This window comes from Nansenia antarctica (assembly GCF_963989245.1).
Source record: "Nansenia antarctica genome assembly, chromosome: 19".
NCBI classification, from domain to species: Eukaryota; Metazoa; Chordata; class Actinopteri; order Argentiniformes; family Microstomatidae; genus Nansenia; species Nansenia antarctica.
The window spans coordinates 2486747-2510347 of NC_137692.1; positions in this window are offsets into that span (position 1 = coordinate 2486747).

The following is a 23601-nucleotide window of genomic DNA, read 5'->3' on the forward strand; positions in this document are numbered from 1 at the left end:
TACCTCCAACTCATGTTGCATTCTCTTAGTTTCAATTGTACCGATTGGCCATTATCAACAGTTTATCACAAATAAAAATGTCCTGGATATACAGTATATGTACATATACATACAGTGTTATATAAATGTTTTTATATATCCATATATATATATATACATACTGTATATATATATCAAATAAAATAACAATCATTAAGGAAATGTCAGGGAAGGAAATACTGTTCTACTTGTAGCTCCAGCTAAACGCTTCAACACAGAATGTCTGGAAAAGATGAGGACCAAATTAAACTGACTGAGATGACTAAGATGAAGCTTCTCTCTCGTTTGTCTCTGGTGTTTTGACACCACTGCTACTTCAAACCCTCTTATGAAGTGCCATGTATTGAGTTATTGACTTAATAAACATCCATAGCACCTTCTGGATGCATTAACAGGGTATTATGAGACTGCCTACACCATACAGGATATGGAGCCCCTGTATCCACCCCTGTGGGGTTCAGCCATGGGTTGCATTAACACTAGAACAGCCATGTTTAATTTAATTTTAATTTTGCCATTTAGCAGACGCTTTTAATCCAAAGCGATTTACAATTACGAATTACAGGGACATTCCCCCTGGAGTAAAATCGACAGCGTAGGCTACGGCGTAGCTTGCGTAGCCTTGCGTAGGCTTGCGTAGGCTACGGTGTAGATTGACGCGCACCTCTCCAAAAATGTAACTACGCGGCAGTGCCTACGCAACCGTAAGCTCTGTGATTGGTCCGCTTGGTAGCACATGATTACGACATGATTCCGACTCTCTCGTTGGCCAAAATGCGGAAGCCATGACAGAAATGTCATTTACTTTTTCTGTAATTACTTATTAATAAAGATTTGAAAAATTATGATAACCATCGTATTATCTTAGTTTAATGTCATTTCAATGTATCATAGAACTTTTATTTACAACAAGCATAACAACAAAAAGATCGCTATTATGCCGCTTTGAGTACACCGTTCCAACGGAGCGCCCTATGGAAGCGTCAGGCACAGCCTTCCTGAGCACGATTCACATTTACGAGATGTACAATCCTGTTTATTTAGAAATAAACGATTAGTTACAGGGAGCCCCATGGCTGTTCGTTGGGTTTAAATTATATTTATGATAGACATATTTAATGTTAAGTTATCTATAACAACTATGATTGGTCCGCTTGGTAGCGTCACATTCCGACTCTCGTAAATGCGAGAAAATAAGTTTTTTGATCGCTATTATGCCGCTATCAGTACACCGACCAACGCGACGCGGTCCGCGGACCAACGTAGAACTATAAACTTGGAGAGCCCTCGCGTAGGCTACGGCGTAGCCGCGCGTAAATCAGGCTTAACTGAGGGCTAAGTGCCTTACTCAAGGGCACACTAGTAGTGGTGTGGTTTCAGGCGGGATTTGAACTCACAACCTTCTGATCACAAGTCCAACTCACTATCCACTAGACCACCACTACCCCATGTTTGGGGTCATTTGACAACTGAGTAAAAAAATGTTGTTATATCTTTGCACTCAATCAAATTTCAGGACCCTCCTTTCATGACTTTTCCTAGATATGTGCGTTCTACCACCCAGTATCCTTACATTTTCTAAATCACATCAGGATAAGCTAGCATAGAGCTATTTTGCCGTTTTTCTGTGTAGGAAGCAGGCTAATTTACAAGTGGCCAACTAGTGGTCGTTGTGTGTAAGTAGCAGCTTGAGCATTGTAAAGAGGGGGCTCTTATAGTAGGTAAAAAGGCACAGCTGTTCTAGTGTTAACAGGGTATTAAGGCCAATGCACACGGCGTGCGATTTTGTCGCACCGCCATATTCGATTCCATTGTTTTGAATGAGACAATGCACACGGCGTGCAATGCGATATTGTCGCACGACAACATTCGATTCTCAATTCACACTACCGAAGTCAACAACACATATCTCATATAGGATTACAAGACACCTATATGACATACTAATAACAATCTAGCATGTTGGCACAATATGCCCAGTTGTATCTTGTAGAAATTGTGGAAGCAAGGCAAGCAATATTGGTAGAGCCTATAGTAATCAGCCTGCCTGGTCCGACTTCGGTGGTGTGAATTGAGAATCGAATGCCCCTGTATCTACCCCTGTGGGGTTCAGCCATGGGTTGCATTAACACTAGAACAGCCATGTTGTTCTACTGTTAACAGGGTATTATGAGACTGCCTACACCATACAGTATGGAGCCCCTGTATCTACCCCTGTGGGGTTCAGCCACGGGTTGCAGTAATCCCCAGTGGGTTGGAGAGCCTGATCTAGAGCTGATCTAGAGCTGCACGGTGGGTAGAGCCGCCCGCGGGCTAGCTGTTGTTCCTTCTGTGTTCTTAATAAGGCTCTAGGTCTTTTAGCAAACAGTACAATGCGGGATTATCGTAAGTGGTTTAAGAAGTGCCCCGCCATTGTTTCATCATAATGATCACTTTTGTGTTATCTTTTTTTTTTTTTTTGCCCCCGAATTAAGAACGGGGACAATAGCCATAGGCAATAACAAAAGAAGACCAAGATTGGGAGGATAACAATGAACTGGGAACAGCAGGGAACACACACACACACACACACACACACACACACACACACACACACACCTGAGGTATCTTCAGAAGAAAGAAATTATCTCATCCTGGATTCTGGGAATGTTTTCAATTCCAGAAGCCTAAAGGGCTCTGCACACAGCGTGCGATTTCTGTTGCGCGTCAACGTTCCATTTTGAAGTTTGAATGGAAGTCTATGAGAACATCGCATTTACCCGCACACGGCCCCGATTTTAATCGCACGGCGAACATTCGATTCCATTCATTTTGATAGTGCGACAAAACTCGCACGCCGTGTGCTTTGTCCCATTCAAAATGAATGGAATCGAATGTTCGCCGTGCGATTAAAATCGGGGCCGTGTGTGGGTAAATGCGATGTTCTCATAGACTTCCATTCAAACTTCAAAATGGAACGTTGACGCGCAACAGAAATCGCACGCTGTGTGCAGAGCCCTTAAGTTAGATACTATAGAGGTTTCCAATTGGGAGGCTTAAGGAGGTGAATGTAATGGAGGAATACATTAGATCACATGACAGATTAGATTAGAATACATTAGATCAGGAGGGAGGACATCCTTGTTGCTTCAGAGATCCAAAAGCCCAGGAGGATGAAAGCAACAGAAACAACCTCACCCTGGTTTCATCCACCTGTCACCACTTTCCTCATTGTTTCTTAGCATTTGAGATCTGAGAAAATAAATAGCCAATTGTCCTCTGTCTCTCACAATCTCCAGACATGAACCATCATTACCTGACACTTACAGTGTGGTCTTGCTGTCTTCTGCATGAATGTATTTATTCATTTCGTACCTGTTTCCTCTCTAAACACTACCAGGACTGTAGGAGTATTAATACAGAAGGCTGTTTTAGGCCTGATTAGGGTTGTGGCGATACATTTTTACGACTTTAAGCGGCTTACAATTAGAGATTACAGGGACAGTCTCCCTGGAGTAACTGAGGGTTAGACAGTCTCCCTGGAGTAATTTAGGGTTAGACAGTCTCCCTGGAGTAACTGGGGGTTAGACAGTCTCCCTGGAGTAACTGAGGGTTCAACAGTCTCCCTGGAGTAACTGAGGGTTAGACAGTCTCCCTGGAGTAACTGAGGGTTCGACAGTCTCCCTGGAGTAACTGAGGGTTAGACAGTCTCCCTGGAGTAACTGAGGGTTTGACAGTCTCCCTGGAGTAACTGAGGGTTCGACAGTCTCCCTGGAGTAACTGAGGGTTAGACAGTCTCCCTGGAGTACCTGAGGGTTAGACAGTCTCCCTGGAGTAACTGAGGGTTAGACAGTCTCCCTGGAGTATTTTAGGGTTAGACAGTCTCCCCTGAGTAATTTAGGGTTAGACAGTCTCCCTGGAGTAACTTAGGGTTAGACAGTCTCCTTGGAGTAACTTAGGGTTAGACAGTCTCCCTGGAGTAACTTAGGGTTAGACAGTCTCCTTGGAGTAACTGAGGGTTAGACAGTCTCCCTGGAGTAACTGAGGGTTAGACAGTCTCCCTGGAGTAACTGAGGGTTAGACAGTCTCCCTGGAGTAACTGAGGGTTAGACAGTCTCCCTGGAGTGACTGAGGGTTAGACAGTCTCACTGGAGTAACTGAGGGTTAGACAGTCTCCCTGGAGTAACTGGATTAGACAGTCTCCCTGGAGTAACTGAGGGTTAGACAGTCTCCCTGGAGTAACTGAGGGTTAGACAGTCTCCCTGGAGTAACTGAGGGTTAGACAGTCTCTCAGGAGTAACTGAGGGCTAAGTGCCTTACTCAAGGGCACACTAGTGGTGGTGTTCCCAGGTGGGACTTGAATTCATGACCTTCTGATCACCACTCCACCTCTCTATCCAGTAGGCCAGGCGAGGTGCACAATTGTCTGTTAAGGGGTAGGGAAGAAAGTGGAAGAGGGGGAAGAAGAAAAGAGAGGAAAAAGAGGGAAAAGAAAAGGAAGAGAGAGAAATTGAGGCTTTGTTTCCATAATCTACATGTTTAATAGTCTCAATGTATTCTGCAGCTGCAAATGCCATTTTTGAATGGGAGGGGGGGGGGGGGGTAGAATGGATCCGAAGGTCACCGGTTCAAATCCCACCAGAAACAAGAAAAACAAAAAATGTCTCCAAAAGTGTTGTTTTGTGTCAATTCAAGATCACTTGACTTTATTGTCAGTACAGGTACCAAACAACGAAATTTAGGAGGGGTGGCTCCCCTGGTGTTAGGAAAGGGGGACAAAATTAAAAATATAATAAAAAATTAATCACAAGAAGGGAAGGAGCTGGTTTACATAAATAAAGGCTATGTACACAATCCACTGTACTATACTGTACAGATAGACGACTAGGGTTGTCATATTGCACAATAGTATTGTTTCACGTTATTTAAAGTGTCACAGTTTGCAGGCTTGAAATGTACATGTTTGTGCCTCAGCACTACACCTGATTTTTTCAGTCCAGCAGCTGCCATACAATCCGTCCAGACACTTCAGCCAAAAGTAGCTTTTTGTGACATAACAGTAGTTTATAGACACTTGCTGTTGTTTTATTGATGTTTAAACATCAATAAAAATAATAATAGTAATAGTATACTATGGCAATAGTGGATAACATTCAAAGTAAAAAGAAATACAGTACCAGTCCAAAGTTTGGACACACTGTCCCACTCAATTGACTGGTACTAGTGCATCATTGTTTGAACCAAAGTCCTTGCACATTTGAGCATTTGGTGTTGCATAGCAACTGTTTAGCAGTAGCACATTGGTGCCCATTGTCTTTTAGGCCAAAATCATTGACATTACAACCTATTCATTTGTCAATGGTATTTGAAGTGAACATAGAGGCCTCAGAAAAAACAGTCACTGAGTTGGGGTTAAGACTGGGCTAAGACTATGACTAGTCTATGGCTATGACTGCGTCAACATACAAGTTGAAGAGTTAAAACACAGAAGGAGTAATAATAAGGCAATAGGGCTCCAAAGAAAGAAAAATAACTTTTAAAAACTGCAGCTAAGAGCTTCAGGATAAAGGCAAACAGTGTTGGAAAAAAAATAACAGGAATTAAAGAGAACGAGAGAACAAGAGAGCGAGAGAATGAAAGAGAGGGAGGGAGGAGGTTTGAGAACCAGTGGGAATAGAAACCTGACAAGTGAGAAGCCTGTCTGATCAAGAGTCCTGCTCTCAGATCAGTTGTTCCTCCTGACGTCATATTTAACACTAGAACAGCCATGAGAGCCCAGTTACTGTATCACTTGATAAACGGTCAATGTATGGGTCAAGTCTGGTAGAAGAGCTGTGATGGGGTCACGGTGACCCCTGTGAGTAGAGAAAAATGTTATATCTTTGCACTCGATTACATTTCAGGACCCTCCTTTCATGACTTTTCCTAGATATGTGCGTTCTACCACCCAGTATCCTTACATTTTCAAAACCACCTCAGGATAAGATAGTATAAAACAATGTTGCAGTTTTTCTGTGTAGGAAGCAGGCTAATTTACAAGACGGGCAACTAGTGGTCGTTGTGTGTAAATAGCAGCTTACCATTGTAAAGACTATGGTCATTAGACCTCCGAGGCGACTCTTAAGGCCAATGCACACGGCGTGCGATTTTGTCGCACGGCCGAATTCAATTCCATTGTTTTGAATGAGACCCAATGAGACAATGCACACGGCGTACGATATTGTCGCACGACTACATTCGATTCTCCATTCACATTCATTCATTCATTGGTGTGAATTGAGAATCGAATGTTGTCGTACGACAAAATCGCATGCCGTGTGCATTGGCCTTTATAGTAGGTAAAAACGGCATGGCTGTTCTAGTGTTAAACATTAGAGCCCTCCATGGGACTGCACTTCTCATTAGTGGTTCCCAGGATCTGTGGAGAGATCAGAATAGAGAAGTCTGCAGAACAAGTACAGGAGCATCTCCCTCGACCTCATGAGAGATCCTCCGAAATCATGGTTAGCATGATTAGCAATGCAGCGTTGTTAAATGGACCTATCGCTAAGCCACGCCCCAAAATAGAAATTGTCCAATCATATCAAAGCATAAGTCACTATAGACAGAAAACTCGGGCAAACAACTCGCTAATATCTGATGGGGAAAAGCTTCTAGACCAAATATTCTTGTCATCTTTAAAAAACATGTCTATTACTTGCTGTGGTAAAATTAGCCAAATGTCCCGCCTTTGTAAGTCATTGAATGTCATTCAGTCACGGTGTGGTCAGTCAGTCACTGTCAGTGAAGCGTTGTTTGTTTGTTCGAGTTTTCAAAGGGGGCGTGGCTTAGCGATAGGTCCATTGTTCATTGTTAAATATGATATGTCTGCTTACAGGAGGAGTCAATGTGGAGGTTGAAACAATAACTCTTAAAATAGAAGAAACGCTTTTTAAAGAGCATGTGAATGTTAAAGTTCTTGTATAACCACGTTTGAAATCACATTTAAAGTGTAAATTAGACAGATGTTTGCCCATATCTTCTCATTAAACCCTCCTGTAGTGAACCGTATACAAACGTTCTTGTTTTCATGGAATATCTAATGCAACATATCAAGTGATTGATACTGTATAGTGATTGATAGTGACTTTATATCACATCATTTATATCCTTTGTATATATTGATATAACATAACTATTAAACAATGATGCTTCAGGTTAGCACTCTGGGGGCGTGCTCTTACAGAACAATCGATTGTACGAAATGAAATAGAAAGACGTTTTAAGAACTCGAGAAACGTGTCTGTTATGAAACCAATTAAAACATTTAGTGGGCTCAAAGATGGATCGGGGGGCCGGTCAGTCAGTTATACACAGAACCATCTCTCTTCTCAGAGGGACTGCTTCTTGGGTTTGGAACGGACAGAGAATCTGTCATCAACTGTTGACTGAGCCCTCAGGCCTCTCCTGCTGTCCTGTACAGCCTACTGTATAGCTATGAACTGTATATCTATGTACTGTAGCCTACTGTATAGCTATGTACTGTAGCCTACTGTATAGCTATGTACTGTAGCCTACTGTAGGCTACTGTAGGCTACCTTTCTATCTATTGGGGCATCTGTGTCTCAGGAGGTAGAGCCGGCGTCTAATGATCGCAAGGTCGGCAGATCTGCGGTTCGAACCCCGGCTGGCCACATGTCAAGGTGTCCTTGGGCAAGACACTGAACCCCAAATTGCTCCTAATGAGCGGGCCGGCGCCTTGCATGGTAGCTTGCCGCCATTGGTGTGTGAATGTGTGAATGAGAGGCCGTTGTGAAGAGCTTTGGAATAAGGCGCTATATAAGTCAGTCTATATAAGTCAGTCTATATAAGTGCAGTCTATATAAGTGCAGTCCGTTTACCATTTAGTAACAACGTGTTTATATGCAAACTAAAACTAAGCCTCGCGTAGATCACTCAATTTTAGAAAATGTTTTCAAAAATGAAATATTTTTTAAATTCCCTGCATTGCTCCTGATAAAACAAACAAAGTACATTTTGACTTTAGGGGTGAAGTTTTGTCTCTAGACCAGTAAGTCAAATTCATCTGGTTTGGACTCAGTATGTCGGTGTTAGTTATCCTGCCTGAAGCCTAGAATGCTAGTTTCTGTTGAGAATAGACTGTCTTTGAAGCCCATTGCTGTGGACTACTGGTGGAAGGTGCTGCCACAGTTCTAACTACTTAAACAGGCTGGTCGTTAACTGGAAATTAGGTTGGAGGGGCTGCAACTCTGCTAAGTCGTCAGCCATTACAGAGTCTGTGCTTCTATCCTGACTGTCTGGGAGCGGCAGCCTCTGTGACAGCATCTTCTCAGCTGACACTAAGGTCATGTTCTCACATGAAAGTCTGAGTCATGAGCCGGTGCAAGTGGATGAGATGATTTGCGTTCTCACAGCCCTTCATGTAAACGAAGTAACGTACGCAATCGAAGCAACAGACGTGGTAGTTGATTGGTCAGAAAATTGCCCGTTCGTCCCGCTCTTATCCAGATCAACATGCATGCGCTGTTGTTTTCCTATGGACAGCCTCGATGCGTCGTTTCTAACCGGAGCGAAACCACCCTTTTCAAGCGGAGCATCCGTCGGTTGTTTGCTCCTGGAGCGACTTCGAATGCGCGTTCTCACAGCTCCAAACGACTCAGAGCAAAGCAAATTTTATCCTAAACTCAGATTCCAAGTGAAGCAAATGTTCTAGAGAACACACCCTTAGACGAGGAATGGTAAATGGACTGACTTATATAGACTGACTTATATAGACTGACTTATATAGCGCCTTATTCCAAAGCGCTTTCCAACGGCCTCTCATTCACCCATTCACACACACATTCACACACCAATGGCGGCAAGCTACCATGCAAGGCACCGGCCCGCTCACTGGGAGCAATTTGGGGTTCAGTCAGTGTCTTGCCCAAGGACACCTCGACATGTGGCCAGCCAGGGCTCGAACCGCCGATCTGCCGACCTTGCAATCATTAGACGGCGGCTCTTCCTCTTGAGACACAGACTGAGGAAGTAGTGGTAGTGATTGTTTTTGCTTCTCTTGTGCTTCCCTTGTGTGTATCTAGCACTACATGCGTCATATGGCCTTACAAACCCTCCAACTCTATAGATGTAACTACACTAACATGCTTTCTTTCTATTTGTGTTATTTTATCCCTCAGGAGGACAGATGCTATAGCCCCCCCCCCTCGCACCCCATTTAATCTAGTCTACCCAGCGTGCTGAACTGGACACAACCTCACTCTTACCTGAGGACTTTGGAACGGTGCTGTCGTCTCCTCAGGCTGAATGGAGGCCAGGAAACCAGATCATAAAGCAGACAGCCATGTGTTCTCTTACCTTGTGATTCACGTAGCTTAGACACATGTTCTTGGTACTTGGAGCTCATGGTTGTGGCACCCAAGGCTCTAGTTTGGGTTCCTTGAAATAGATCGAATATATTAAAATAATAATAAAGAATTTTTTGGTTATTATTGTTATTATTATCGTTATTATTATTACTTTTTGTAAGTCACTTTGGATGAAAGCATCTACTAAATGTCAAAAATGTAAATGTCAAAAATGTAAAACTTTCGAGCCATTAGGCAGCTTTTCAGAAGCTTTAATATTGCATACTTAAACCATTTCCACTCTCCATCTCTCCAATTCAAAAGCTGGTCTGCTATAATAAACCCGATTTTTTTTTTGCCAACCATCTGATTTATAGCCATATTAAAAGTATTCAGTAAAACGTAATTAAAATGCAATTAAACTGCAAGAACAAATAGAAAAAAAAACAAGGGGGTATTTGAGGGTCTTTTTTTTCAACTCTGAGGCAGCTGTGAAGCCAGGAGAGAGAGTCAGGTCCTCAGCCCTCCATTAGCAGTCAGTGTGTAATAGTGCTGGTGGACATGTGTTCAGGGTAGATAACAGGGAGGGGGGGTGGGGGGGGGGGCTGACAGACAGGCCTAACAGACTGGTCCTGATGTTACCACCAGAGATCAGTCTGTCTGGTGAACCAGCCACCCGGGAATAGCAGCGTCGAGGGAAAACTAGGAAGAAATCTATACCAGAGGACAGTGATACTGTGTTACTACGGTAATTACAGAGTTACTACACAGATATAAGGACAACAAGATCAAAAATAGTTATTGCTTAGTATGGAATCATCTCTCTCTCTCAAAAAAAGTACACATTTTTAATACTAGAACAGCCATGCCTTTTTTACCTTTTATAAGAGTCCCCTCTTTACAATGCTCAAGCTGCTATTTACACACAACGACCACTAGTTGGCCATCTTGTAAATTAGCCTGCCTCCTACACAGAAAAACAGTAAAATATCTTTATACTAGCTTACCCTGAAGTGATTTTGAAAATGTAAGGATACTGGGTGGTAGAACGCACATATCTAGGAAAAGTCATGAAAGGAGGGTGCTGAAATTTGATCGAGTGCAAAGATATAACTTCATAATAATAATAATGCCCCCACCCATGGCTGATTAAGTGTTAAGCTGTTAAGCTAAGCATCATGCAGGAATCACAAAGTGAAGTCTAGGCTATGCAGTAAATCCTTAGCAGTCTCCTGCCATTATAAGTTAAAGTATATGGAACATCGGTCTTACACAGTTAAAGTCAAGGGCACTGACAAAGTCGGAGGGATGAGTGTGGATACTGTAAAAGAAGCCATTTGTCACTGTTCCGCATCCCATTACACCAGCTCCCATCTGCAGCCACAGCACAGCATCGTGAGAGGTAAGAATCCCCTTCTCTACAGCTCAGGTCATCTCTTTCTACAAAGCTGCCGTACAGAAAGGGTTCCTCATCCCGCCTCTGGTCTGATTTTCTTGCTTTTCCCACCAAGCGTTAGAAGGTGAAACACAGTATCCTCTTTCTACAGTAGTTTGATGATACAGCTGACTGTCAGTGTAGTCTTTTGATCGGCCCGGGAGGTTGGCGGTTGATTGGGGCGACAGGTAGCCTAGCATGTTGAAGTGTCCTTGGGCAAGACACTGAACCCCAAATTGCTCCCAACGAGCGGGCCGTCCGGCGCCTTGCATGGTAGCTTTCCGCCATTTGTGTGTGAATGTGTGTGTGAATGGGTGAATGAGAGGCCGTTGTAAAGCGCTTTGGAAAAAGGCGCTATGTAAGTCAGTCCAGGGCAAATAAAGCATTTGTTTGATTGAGTGATCTTGAATTCCCTCCTTCACTCTAGGTGACCGTGTTGAAGAGGGACAATTGTACGATTTCAATTGTACCCCGATCTACTTAAGTCGACCCTCCCCCTGAAGGGAAATGGCTGTGAGCTCTGTGGAACGTCTTGAGGTGTCAAAGCTGTCATGACTTCAGTTCAGATTCAATAGAGCCCCTTTCACACATAGTTCCCTGTCATTTCCATTGAATCCAAAGCTGTGCCGACCGGGCATTTTCACCGTTCACACTTGAACGAAATGGCCGACAATTACCGTGTTGGCCCCTTTCACACATGTCGGCATTGCCGGGTAGCGCGATCTACTTGAAATCATTGCACGCATTCAACTGGATGCAGAACTGGAACGAGACAGGCGCGTGAGACTGCCATATACCATATCTGCCATATCATACCTCCGTTTTATATTGGAAAATATGATGATAAATACATATAAAACAGAGGTATGATATATGGCAGTCTCAAGCGCCTGTCTCGTTCCAGCAAGTCAAGTCGTGTTATGATGAATGATGGTTGGTGGTCTCCTTATCAACCTAGTTGAAATGCTGTGGTTGTTAGGATGATATAGAAGCAGAGGTCAGACACAAGGTCTGGCTCTTGTTCCTGTTGTGACGTTCTCACCATGTTGGGATGACTCAGTGTTTTGTGAGGACCGGTGGTCATGTCTGTGTGCGTGTGCGTATGTCTCTCTCTCTCTGGATTGCATGTGATTGCATGTGTGGTGGCAAACGACGGGTTAATATTTGAAACAACAGATTGGATCCTCATGTAGTGGCGTCCATCATCATAGAGAAACAGGGCGCCGCTGCATATGTTATTATGTTATTCTCTTCTCTCTCATGTTGCATGCATATCCTGTCATAACAAATGAATACTTTGATAAGATTCGTCTCAGAATTCATAAATTCGTTCTTCTCATTATTATTTTTCGCGATCCTTGAGCATCTCTGTCTCTCTCTCTTTCTCTGTGTCTCTCTCTCTCTCTCTCTCTCTCTCTCTCTCTCTCTCTCTCTCTCTCTCTCTCTCTCTCTCTCTCTCTCTCTCTCTCTCTAATTAAAGCCTCATTTGATTCATTCTATTTGACCTTTCTTGAACTAAATAAGACTCAACAGACTCGACAATTCTTTGCACATTGGGGTCAGATTATCTTTTATTTGGTATTTATGTCTGTTTATGGTTGTTGTTATTTTAGTTATGTCGCCCTTTGTAAGTTGTTTTGATGTTTAGTATTATGCCATTGGTCATCCCTTTTTTAATGGAGTCTTTTCAATAGAGATATACAGTATATACCTCTACCTCCCTGTCGCCACAGCCGCCCCAGATGTGGTGAAGATGAGACGGTTCGTGACGTTAGAATTATAAGGTTTATTAACGCCTGTGTGGTGTTATTTTTAAAATGTTTACATTTTTTAGTTAGTAATTAATAAAATACAAAGGTTCCATCTCACAAAACATAATGGAATGTAAAAACGTTGACGCTCAATATCATATAATTTTCAAGGACCCCAATTGAAATAAGCCAGTGGCTTTCTTGGGTTTTTATCCTGTTAGTTGACCTTGTATGTAATATGTACTTTCATGTACCTACTTCTGCAAATCTTCTAATAAAGTTTTCAATCAATCAATCAATATCTCTGAACTACCCTAAACGGAGATAGAACCTTATCATTCTAAACGGAGATAGAACCTTCTCATTCTAAACGGAGATAGAACCTTATCATTCTAAACGGAGATAGAACCTTATCATTCTAAACGGAGATAGAACCTTATCATTCTAAACGGAGATAGAACCTTATCATTCTAAACGGAGATAGAACCTTATCATTCTAAACGGAGATAGAACCTTATCATTCTAAACGGAGATAGAACCTTATCATTCTAAGCTCACGGGTTGCTTGCCTCCACCATGTCTCTGCTGTACTTCTACAGGAAGGTCACGCTCTGTTACTGTCTGTCCCTTATGCTGCTCCTTGTCTTTCCTTATAGGCCTCTGGGAAGGTCTCAGTGTGTGTCTGTGTGTGTGTGTCTGTGTGTCTGTGTGCATGTGCGCATGCGCGTGCGTGTGTGTACGTGCGTGCGTGTGTGTCTGTGTGTGTCTGTGTGCGCCTGGGTGTGTGTGTGCGCCTGGGTGTGTGTGTGTGTGTGTGTGTGTGTGTACGTGCGTACGTGTGCGCGTGCGTGTGTGTGTGTCCGTATGTGTGCGCGTGCGTGCCTGCGGCCGTGGGCGTGCGTGCGTGCTTGTGTGTGTGTGTGTGCGTGCGTCTTTGTGTGTGTGTGTGTGTGTGGGTCTGCCTGCCCCGTGCCCGGGCCACAGTGCTGAACAGAGGAAGCAGCTTAAGCTGTGAGGGTTTATAGGCGGGAGGGCTGCAGGCTTCCAGGGCTCAGCCCTCTCTTCTACTCTCAGCCCGGGGGGAAAGGCACCGACCGCTGCTATTATAAAGCTCTCTTGCAGTTTTCATGATCTCACAGCCACAAACACACGCAAGCACACACACACACACACACAAAGCAAAAAGAGAATCTATCTATCTATAGCGAAAAAAAATTACTGGCATTCTAGAATGCAAGGTCATAGGCCCAGAGATTCCATACCCCCCCCCCCCCCACATGACTCACCGGACCATTACCGGTCAAAGTAGAAGAAAGTTGAATGTTCACTTTCAGGTGTCTTTGTTGAAGTACTGTGATGCCAAAAAGGAAAAAAAAAGGCTATTTCTGGAACACAAGGTTAGAAGAGCTAACTCTTGTATTCAGCCTGTCAAGTCTTTTGAAAGAAATGGTAAATGGACTGACTTATATAGCGCCTTCTTCCAAAGTGCTTTACAACAGCCTCTCATTCTCATTCACACACACATTCACACACCAATGGCGGCAAGCTACCAAGCTACCTCCTGCGCCACAGCCGCACAACACAAGGAACACAAGGTTAGAAAAGTTCACTTTTTGTATTCAGCCTTTCAGTCTTTTAAAATGGCGGTAGCTACAGTATGTATCCCCGTTCTTTTAATGCCCTCACGTCGTGTCTGTTCAACAAACTGACTGCAGCGAGGAGGACGCGACGGACAGGCTCGTGGGAGGGGCTTGTCTGTGTTTTAAGGCCTTAAGGGTTGACAGGCACTGGGGAGGAATTTGGAGACTTGCTAGCGAATGTTTTCTGACAGGACGTTGCAAGGACAGCGCTAGCACTCAGGACCCCAGAGGTTTTTTCGGTGGCAGAAGACAACAAGTAGTGACACCGAGATACGCTTAAACGAAGCCGACATCGACAGGCGGCGGTCACTTGAGGAAACTCTGACACGTGCAGTGAAGCATCCTCAACCCTCCTAGTACGGTACTTAATGAGGTCAAACCTTCTGAGCAACACACATATAACGCATTAGAACCGATCGCCATGTACAACGCCTTATAATGTACGTCGGGGCGGCTGTGGCGCAGGAGGTAAAGCCGGCGTCTAATGATGGCAAGGTCGGCAGATCGACGGTTTGAACCCCAGCTGGCCACTTGTCGAAGTGTCCTTGGGAAAGACACTGAACCCCAAATTGCTTCCAGTGAATTGGCCGGCGCCTTGCGTGGTGTGTGAGTGTGTGTGTGAACGGGTGAATGAGAGGCCGTTGTAAAGTGCATTGGAATAAGGCGGTACATAAGTGCAGTCCATTTACGTCCTAATATGTTACCTATAGATAGACTTTCCAACTGATGGAAAATTGCTGGTAATAGCTCAGGATCAATATGAGATGATATCATGTATTATAACACAGTTTTATATTTATAAATGTATGGTCTATATGGTGACTGAGCAGGGCAGAGGCTTCAGTGAACTTCACAGCTCTTTTTTGGCTTCAATAGCTCTTGCTACTTGAACTCCAATAATCCATAATAATATATGCTGTATCTGCACTTTTCACCCACTTCCCTCTAGTGGGCGAAGCCTCCCATTCTATCTTTTTTTTCTCTCCTCTTGCCAATTGAAACAAGGCCAACCTGTAATCCTCTCCTCTCCTCTAGATCCCCGGGCTCAACTTCTAGTGAAACAAGTCAATCCTTCCTCCCTCCTCCCTCCTCCCTCCTCCCTCCTCCCTCCTCCCTCCTCCCTTCTCCCTCCTCCCTCCCTTCTCCCTTCTCCCTCCTCCCTCCCTCCTCCCTCCTCCCACCTCCCGAAGCGAGCTGCCAAATGTTTCCATTAACACTTAATCTTCCATGTAAGTAAAAATGTTTTTTATATCTTTGCACTCTATCAAATTTTAGGAGCCTCCTTTCATGACTCTTCCTAGATATGTGTTCTACCGCCCAGTATCCTTACATTTTCAAAATCACATCAGGATAAGCTAGTATAAAGCTATTTTGCAGTTGCTCTGTGTAGAAAGCAGGCTAATTTACAAGCAGCCAACTAGTGGTCGTTGTGTGTAAATAGCAGCGTAGCATTGTAAAGAGGGGGTTTTGACCCCCGAGGGGGCTCTTATAGTAGGTAAAAAAGGCACGGCTGTTCTAGTGTTAACATGCCTCAGTAGCAAAGGGAGGAGAGATGGTGAACCAACACATGCAGAGCGTTTCATGCATTTAGAAACGCATTACAATATTGATAGAATACCTTGTCAGTTCAATGCAGTTGATATCTCATCGGTGCCTAATGATGTAGGCTAAAATGGTAAAACGGTAGTCTTGAAATAAAGCTTAGCTGTCAGAAACTGAGATAAACCACCTGTTCTAGCTAATGAGCAGTTCATTAAAAACAGACCTTGTGACCATGAGCGAGCGAGCTAGGTTCTGTCCACTCTTGTCTTCACAGAGCTGTCACATTAACACCCTCGCTGACACACACAGCATGTGACCCCCACCCAGACACCTGCCCTCTGTCTGACCACTCCTGTTAATGACATCAACTCTGTCTATTATCTGTTATCACACTGGACCAACACAGCCCACGGGGCGGCTGTGTCTCAGGAGGTAGAGGCTGTGTCTCAGGAGGTAGAGGCTGTGTCTCAGGAGGTAGAGGCTGTGTCTCAGGAGGTAGAGGCTGTGTCTCAGGAGGTAGAGGCTGTGTCTCAGGAGGTAGAGGCTGTGTCTCAGGAGGTAGAGGCTGTGTCTCAGGAGGTAGAGGCTGTGTCTCAGGCTACTGTGGGAGCGATTCAGCTGCAGCTGAGAAACGCCTCCATAGCAGAACTGCCTCACGCACAGCAGGGTGAGGTGGGGGTTCGTGAGCAGAATGCACATCAAGCAAAAATGTTCGAGTAGTTTGTTTCACCGTGCCTCATTGAGAAAGCATAACAGGCACCTAATAGGGTGCAGTTCACAGAAATGTAATTTTTCAAGGAAATATTTATACAGTACAAGCTCCACTCATCCCCCCATAAAGTATGTCCCTCCCGGGTGTGTGTCAGTCACACCGCTGTTGTGTCGAGCTATCATCAACTCCTTCCACTCCTCTGGAGTTTATCTTGTGATCCTGACGAGACAACTTCTGTTAGGCTCATGATCTCAGCATAAAGAGAGGATTTAAAGCGAGGTCCTCTCTGGATGTGGGTAGACATGACCTTATAGACTGACTTATATAGCGGCTTATTCCAAAGCACTTTACAACGGCCTCTCATTCACCCATTCACACAGCAATGGCGGCAAGCTACCATGCAAGGCACCGGCCCGCTCATTGGGAGCAATTTGGGGTTCAGTGTCTTGCCCAAGGACACTTCGACATGTGGCCAGCCGGGGCTAATATTTCTAATGACCTGTATAGGTTCAGAATAGCTTCAGAATAAGAAGTGATGATCAAAGTCATGACCAGGCTAAGAACTGAGAGAGGCTTTTATGAGCAGACATCAACCTAATAATTGAATAATCTTGTCAATCGATGGCTGATTCTATTTCAGGCCTTGCATGAGGTCATTGGCAAAATGGAGGATCAGCAGTGTTAAGTTCCTCGGAGTCCACATCTCCGATGACCTCACCTGGGGCGTGCATACCAAACATCATCTCTGATGACCTCACCTGGGGCGTGCATACCAAACATCATCTCTGATGACCTAACCTGGGGCGTGCATACCAAACATCATCTCTGATGACCTCACCTGGGGCGTGCATACCAAACAGGGGGTGAAAAAGGCACAGCAGCGCCTCTTTCACCTCAGGTGGTTGAAGAAGTTTAGCCTGGGGGTTGAAAACCCTGCGGGCCTTCTAGAGACACTACCAAGAGTACTACCAACTACCAAGAGAACTAGCGAGAGCATCCTGACTGGGTGCATCACTGCCTGGCACGGCAACTGCACTGCCCTCAACCACAGAGCTCTACAGAGGGGGGTGCGGACAGCCGAGCGCCTCAGTGGATGTGAGCTTCCCTCCATCCAGGATATATATACGATTTTGTGTCAGCAAATCTGTGTCAGCAAAGCCCAGAGGATCATCAAAGATCCAAGCGATTGTATTGTACTATCTGAGCAACTTGTCATATTGACAATTCTGTTTTCGAGGCCCGAACCACTGAACAGTAAGCCAGGTGGGATTAAATTAATGTTCCAGGATATGAGATGGGACATAAGGTGCACATTATCTTGTGATATGAATAGCTACACCTATTTTCCAAAGAGAAAGAGACTCAACAGACTGTTAATAGTTTCCCCTCATTCAAACTAGTAATGGTCATTCAGACTAGTAATGGTCATTCAAACTAGTAATGGTCATTCAAACTAGTAATGGTCATTCAGACATTACAAGTCGTTTCAGTGAGCTGGATCATTCATTCATACACTGTTCACTTAAACGAGCTGTTCACCCCCCCCCCCCCCCCCCCCCCGCCCCCCCAAAGAAAAACACCGAAAACAGATTTTCAACTTGGTTGCCAATGAACCGAAGACCCATCTCTAACTCTGACACTTCCTCTGATTGAGTCTTCACAGGAGAGGAGAGGACAGGTTCTGGCTTTGCAGTTGTGACACCTTTCCTGCCTGGCTGTCAGTAACACGCTGTGCCTATTGGTGCGCACCCAAAATCCATTTTTTGCATATAACACATTTACAATAGATAATGAAACTATTGTTTCATGAGGTAGTGCAACTGCCTGGAAAGAAGGGCCAGTGGGGGGGCCAGTGGGGGGGTTAGAACAGCTCTAATGGCCCGCTGGGAATCCCATCACACACGGCAGAGGAACACTGCAGCTGTACTGCTGACTAGTGTCTGGACAGGAAGTTAATCACAACAGTCACCCCCTCTTGGCGAATCATAGCATTACAACACCGTCTTAGTTTCAAACCCATGCGTCTTCGTTTTTTCCAACTTAGATCTTTTTTGCATTGAAGTTTTAACACGAAAAGAATAAAGTAAGTAAATCAAAATGGATTGACTTATTCCAAAGCTCTTTACAACGGCCTCTCGTTCACCCCTTCACACACACGTTCACACACCAACGGCAGCAAGCTATCATGCAAGGCACCGGCCCCGCTCATTGGGAGCAATTTGGGGTTCAGTGTCTTGCCCAAGGACACTTCGACATGTGGCCAGCCGGGGTTCGAGCTGCCGATCTGTCGACGTTGCGATCATTAGACGCCGGCTCTACCTCCTGAGCCACAGCAAGGGCAGGTACATGTTTAGGTAGGTTGAATATACAGTATATTAACTCTATAGTATATTAACTCTACAGTATATGAACTCCCGTCTCAGAGAAAGAAATGCAGCCTTGGTCAGCAGATTTAACCACCGTCCTTCAAGCAAACAGAACATAATAAGGTGAGGTATTATAATACCACCAGGGAACACGAGGGCTATTCTATAACCTAACGACCAGATAGCATAATGAACGCTACTAAATCCTTCCACGCTGCTGTAGGCAGGACTCACTGACCTAGCTCCGGAGGTAATTACTCTCTTGTACCCCCATGGCACAACCTGACCCTTCGACAAGGAGGAAGGATTACTTGGGCTCCTTTCAAACAATGCAAACAGGATCTCAGTGGCAGAGTGTGGAGGAGGAGTGTTTCTGCTGAGGGCAGCAGGCGGGCCAAAGCCTCTCTGAAGGAAGCCGGTTAGCTTAGCCCGTTAGCTTAGCGGCTTTTCTCTGGGCGTTCATTTTCAATAAGGAGAAAACCAAACGCAGCTTTTTTTACAGGTCGCCCTATGGGAGGACAGGGCGAAAACTCCACTGACAAAAATGATATAATAATAATTCATTGTATTTATATAGCGCTTTTCCAGGGCTCAAAGACGCTGACAATATGGGACAAACAGAAAACACAGAAACAACAAGCAACAGATAACATGAGCACATAGAACACAGAGTTAACGAACAGGCACAGGGAACAATTAACACAGCAATGTCCAGGGGGGGGAGGGGGGTGGCAGGGTTAGGGCAGATGGTTAATGGTAGGGGAGGTTGTAGGCATGGGAGAACAGGTAGGTTTTGAGGTGGGATTTAAAAGTGGAGAATGAGGGTGAGTCTCTGAGTGGTTGAGGGAGAGAGCTCCAGAGGCGGGGTGCAGCTCGTGAAAAGCACGGTCTCCGAAGCCTTTGAATTTTGAGGGTGGGACAGTGAGGGAAACAATGGATGAGGATCGGAGGGTATGGGTAGGGCAGTGGGGGAGAAGGAGGTCAGTCAGGTAAGGGGGGGGCCAGGCTATGGAGGGCTTTGTATGTGAGGATGAGGATTTTGAATTTGATGGGGAGCCAGTGGAGAGAGTGGAGGACAGGAGTGATGTGGTCACGGGACTGGGTGTTTGAGAGCAGGTTTGAGAGATATGGATGTATCATGTACCAGTGTGTAGAAACGTTTCATGCGGTCATTTGGTCATTACAATTTGGTGTAATGGCTTAAAAAGACACTTTATATGGCTCTGTCCTAGCCTTCCGAGCCTCCCACTCTGGTCTTACACATACGTTACTAGGGAAACAGTGTGAGAAAGACGGGTTCCTAGCAAGGACAACTGCTAATCTATAACTGAGCAGTAATTGGTCAGAAATGTGTCCCCACTTGGGACTGATGCCATCGTCTGCAGCTCTGGTGAAACCGATAGTAAACCAAGGGAGGGGCATTTCTCTGGGGTGTAGTTGTTCTCTTGTGTGGCTTTCATCTTGGCACTAGACACTAGGGAGGCACACAGGTACTCATGTTTGCTCAAAATACATTTGTGTGTGTGTGTGTGTGTGAGAGAGAGAGAGAGAGAGAGAGAGAGAGAGAGAAAAAGAGAGAAAAAGAGAGAGAGAGACAGAGAGAGAGAGAAAGAGAGAGAGAGAGAGAGAAAGAGAGAAAGAGAGAGAGAGAGAGAGAGAGAGAGAGAGAGAGAGAGAGAGAGAGAGAGAGAGAGAGAGAGAGAGAGAGAGAGAGAGAGAGAGAGAAAGAGAAAGAGAGAGGGGGCGAGAGAAAAAGAGAGAAAAAGAGAGAAAAAGAGGGAGAGACAGAGAGAGAGAGAGAGAGAAAGAGAGAGGGAAAGAATGAGAAAGAGAGACAGAGAGACAGAGAGAGAGACAGAGAGAGAAAGAGACAGAGAGAGAGACAGAGCCAGAGAGAGAGAGAGAGAGAGAGAGAGAGAGAGACAGAGATATGGTAAAATACAACTGAGAATCCACAGGAAAAACTGAAAATTGAGCTTTAGTGGAATGAACCGTTGGAGTGCAGTACATAGCAGTACAATGGAATTGAAGGGGAAATGTATTTGGTCGGATAGACTGTAGATGAACAACAAGAACATGTTTGCATTGGACATGACATGTTAGTACTATCTGGCTGTACTATTTCCTTACACAAAACAATACAAATCTCGACAAACCTTCCTGGTTTTGTTATAGTTATCAACATATATTTACATATTTAGAAAGCTATACATAACAATGTGTCTTTGGTCATGTTCTCACATGAAAGTCCGAATGAATCGAGACCCGGAGCAAGTGGATGAGTTCGCAACATTGTTGCATAAATGATTTCTCTGATTTGCGTTCTCACAGCCCTTCATGTAAACGAAGTAATATGCAATCGAAGCAACAGACGTGGTAGTTGATTGGTCAGAAAAATAGAAAATTGCACGTTCGTCCCTCTCTTATCCAGATCAACACGCCTGCGCTGTTGTTTTCCTATGGACTGCCTCGAGCAGCGTTCTCACCAAAAGCAAAGCGAAGCAAAGTGATGGATGCGTCGTTTCTAACCGGAGCGAACCCACCCTTTTCAAGCGGAGCATCCGACGGGTGTTTGCTCCGGGAGCGACTTCGAATGCACGTTCTCACAGCTCCAAACGACGCAGAGCAAAGCGAACTTTATCCTGAACTCTGTTTCAAGTGAAGCAAATGTTCTAGTGAGAACACCCCCATTGATACATTGGGAGCAAAACAACAGAAAAGCAGGCCATCCAGAGTACATACCAGCCTGATACCAGCTAGCTTACCATGGTCCCCATGAGTGAACACAATGTGATTAGAACTAACAGCAGTTAGCCATGAGTGATGTGCTTTTCGGGACTGAGTGATGTTGTGCATAGACTGTCTACATCAGCCTCATAGCCTATGTGTTCCAATAACTGCTTGTTTGCTGGGGTATTATCAAAGTAAAGGAGTCCAAAATAAGACACCCTTACCCCCCCCCCCCCCCCCCCGCCCCCACTAAGATGTATTAATGAGAAACAACTTTAAGGATTCAGTTTACCTTTAAACACTTCTGCAATTCCCTTTGATATCTGTTACCAGGAGGAGAGAGAGAGCGTTTCGCCCAGCTTTTTACCAGCCCACAGGATGATCAGAGACACAGCGCTTCTGTCTAATTACCTCTAACCTTCACCTGCGGTTCCCTTTGAAGAAGTCTGCCGCGCAGGCGAGATCACAGTGTGACTGCAGGCAGAATCCCTTTCACACTCCCTTCCTGTTCTTCAGCTGCTCATCTGCGAAGATCTGTCTTGTTTTCTCCTTTAATTTTTTACCTTGAAGTTTTATGATTGCTAAGTTTAATATTAGATCAATTATATCTCAAGGAAAATCGTTGATTTGATATGCTAGCACAGACAACCGAGGACACAAATTAAATGGGATTCCGTTTGAGGTATGAGACCAAAGTTTCTTCAAAGTTTCTTTAGTTTTTCCAATATTCTCAACACACTATAAACTATGTAGTGGCTGCATTTTGTACTAGTTGCACACTTTGTATGGCTACGTTGGAGGAACCAGATCATTGATTAAAGTCTTGATATAAAAGCTTTTAAATCTTCAAATGAAATGACCCCCTCTTGACCCCCTCTTTACAATGCCACTAGTTCTAATTCACCTTGAACACCTTGAAATTCTTTTTTTTCAGTGGTGACATTGGATCTTTGCAAGGGCTTAAATTAATTAATTAAATAAAGGACTTAATGTTTACACTGAAGGAGATAGAAGTAAGGCGTACACGTTGCATTTTGCAACTGAGCCTACCCTTCAATATAACATGAGGGGACAGAGAGAGAGAGAGAGAGAGAGAGAGAGAGAGAGAGAGAGGGAGAGAGAGGGAGAGAGAGGGAGAGAGAGGGAGGGAGAGGGAGAGAGAGAGAGGGAAAGAGAGAGAGTGAGAGAGGGAGGGAGAGAGAGAGAGGGAGGGGCAGAGAGAGAGAGAGGGAGAGAGAGAGAGGGAGGGAAAGAGAGAGAGAGAGAGGTGGAAAGAGAGAGAGCGAGAGATACAGAGAGAGAGAGAGAGAGAGAGAGAGAGAGAGAGAGAGAGAGAGAGAGAGAGAGAGAGATGGTAAAATACAACATGTCTTGGAATGGAATATCAACACCTGCAAATGATAACCCGTCTGCAGAGACACATGCGTATGGCTCACATACAGGATGAGTCATCTTCCTGTACCTCCTATGGAGCTGATGCTTTGCCAGAAGCACAAATTGCATCTGAATTAAATGTTGAGGAAATCAAATCAGTGAATCAGTCTTCCTATTATTTCTTTCCAGAGCCTGTTTCCATGGAAACCATGGAGGCCATCAAATCAGGGATGGATACAAAGGTGATTAAATAAATACTTGAAATTACAAAAGAGAAATTTCACTTTGACGTCACTGAGACATTAAAGAGACTGAAACACACCTGGCGAAGGAGCAGAGAATATGTCCATAGAACATAACATGGATTGACCCCAGGGCATATCAAATTCAATTGAAAGACTAAATAATGAAATGTAAATATGTTCTAGTATTTGCATATTTACTCTATATAATTGAATAGAGTAAAGTATATATTATAATTAAAGCCTCATTTGATTCATTCTATTTGACCTTTCTTGCACTAAATAAGACTCAACAGACTCAACAATACGTTGCACATTGGAGTCAGATTAGAGTCTTTTCAATAGACACGTTCTAATGCTTTGGTCCTCATATCGGCAACCAATCAAAATGTTCAGACTTTTCTTTTGAAACACAGAACTACGTTTCAACGTTGTTGGGAATCA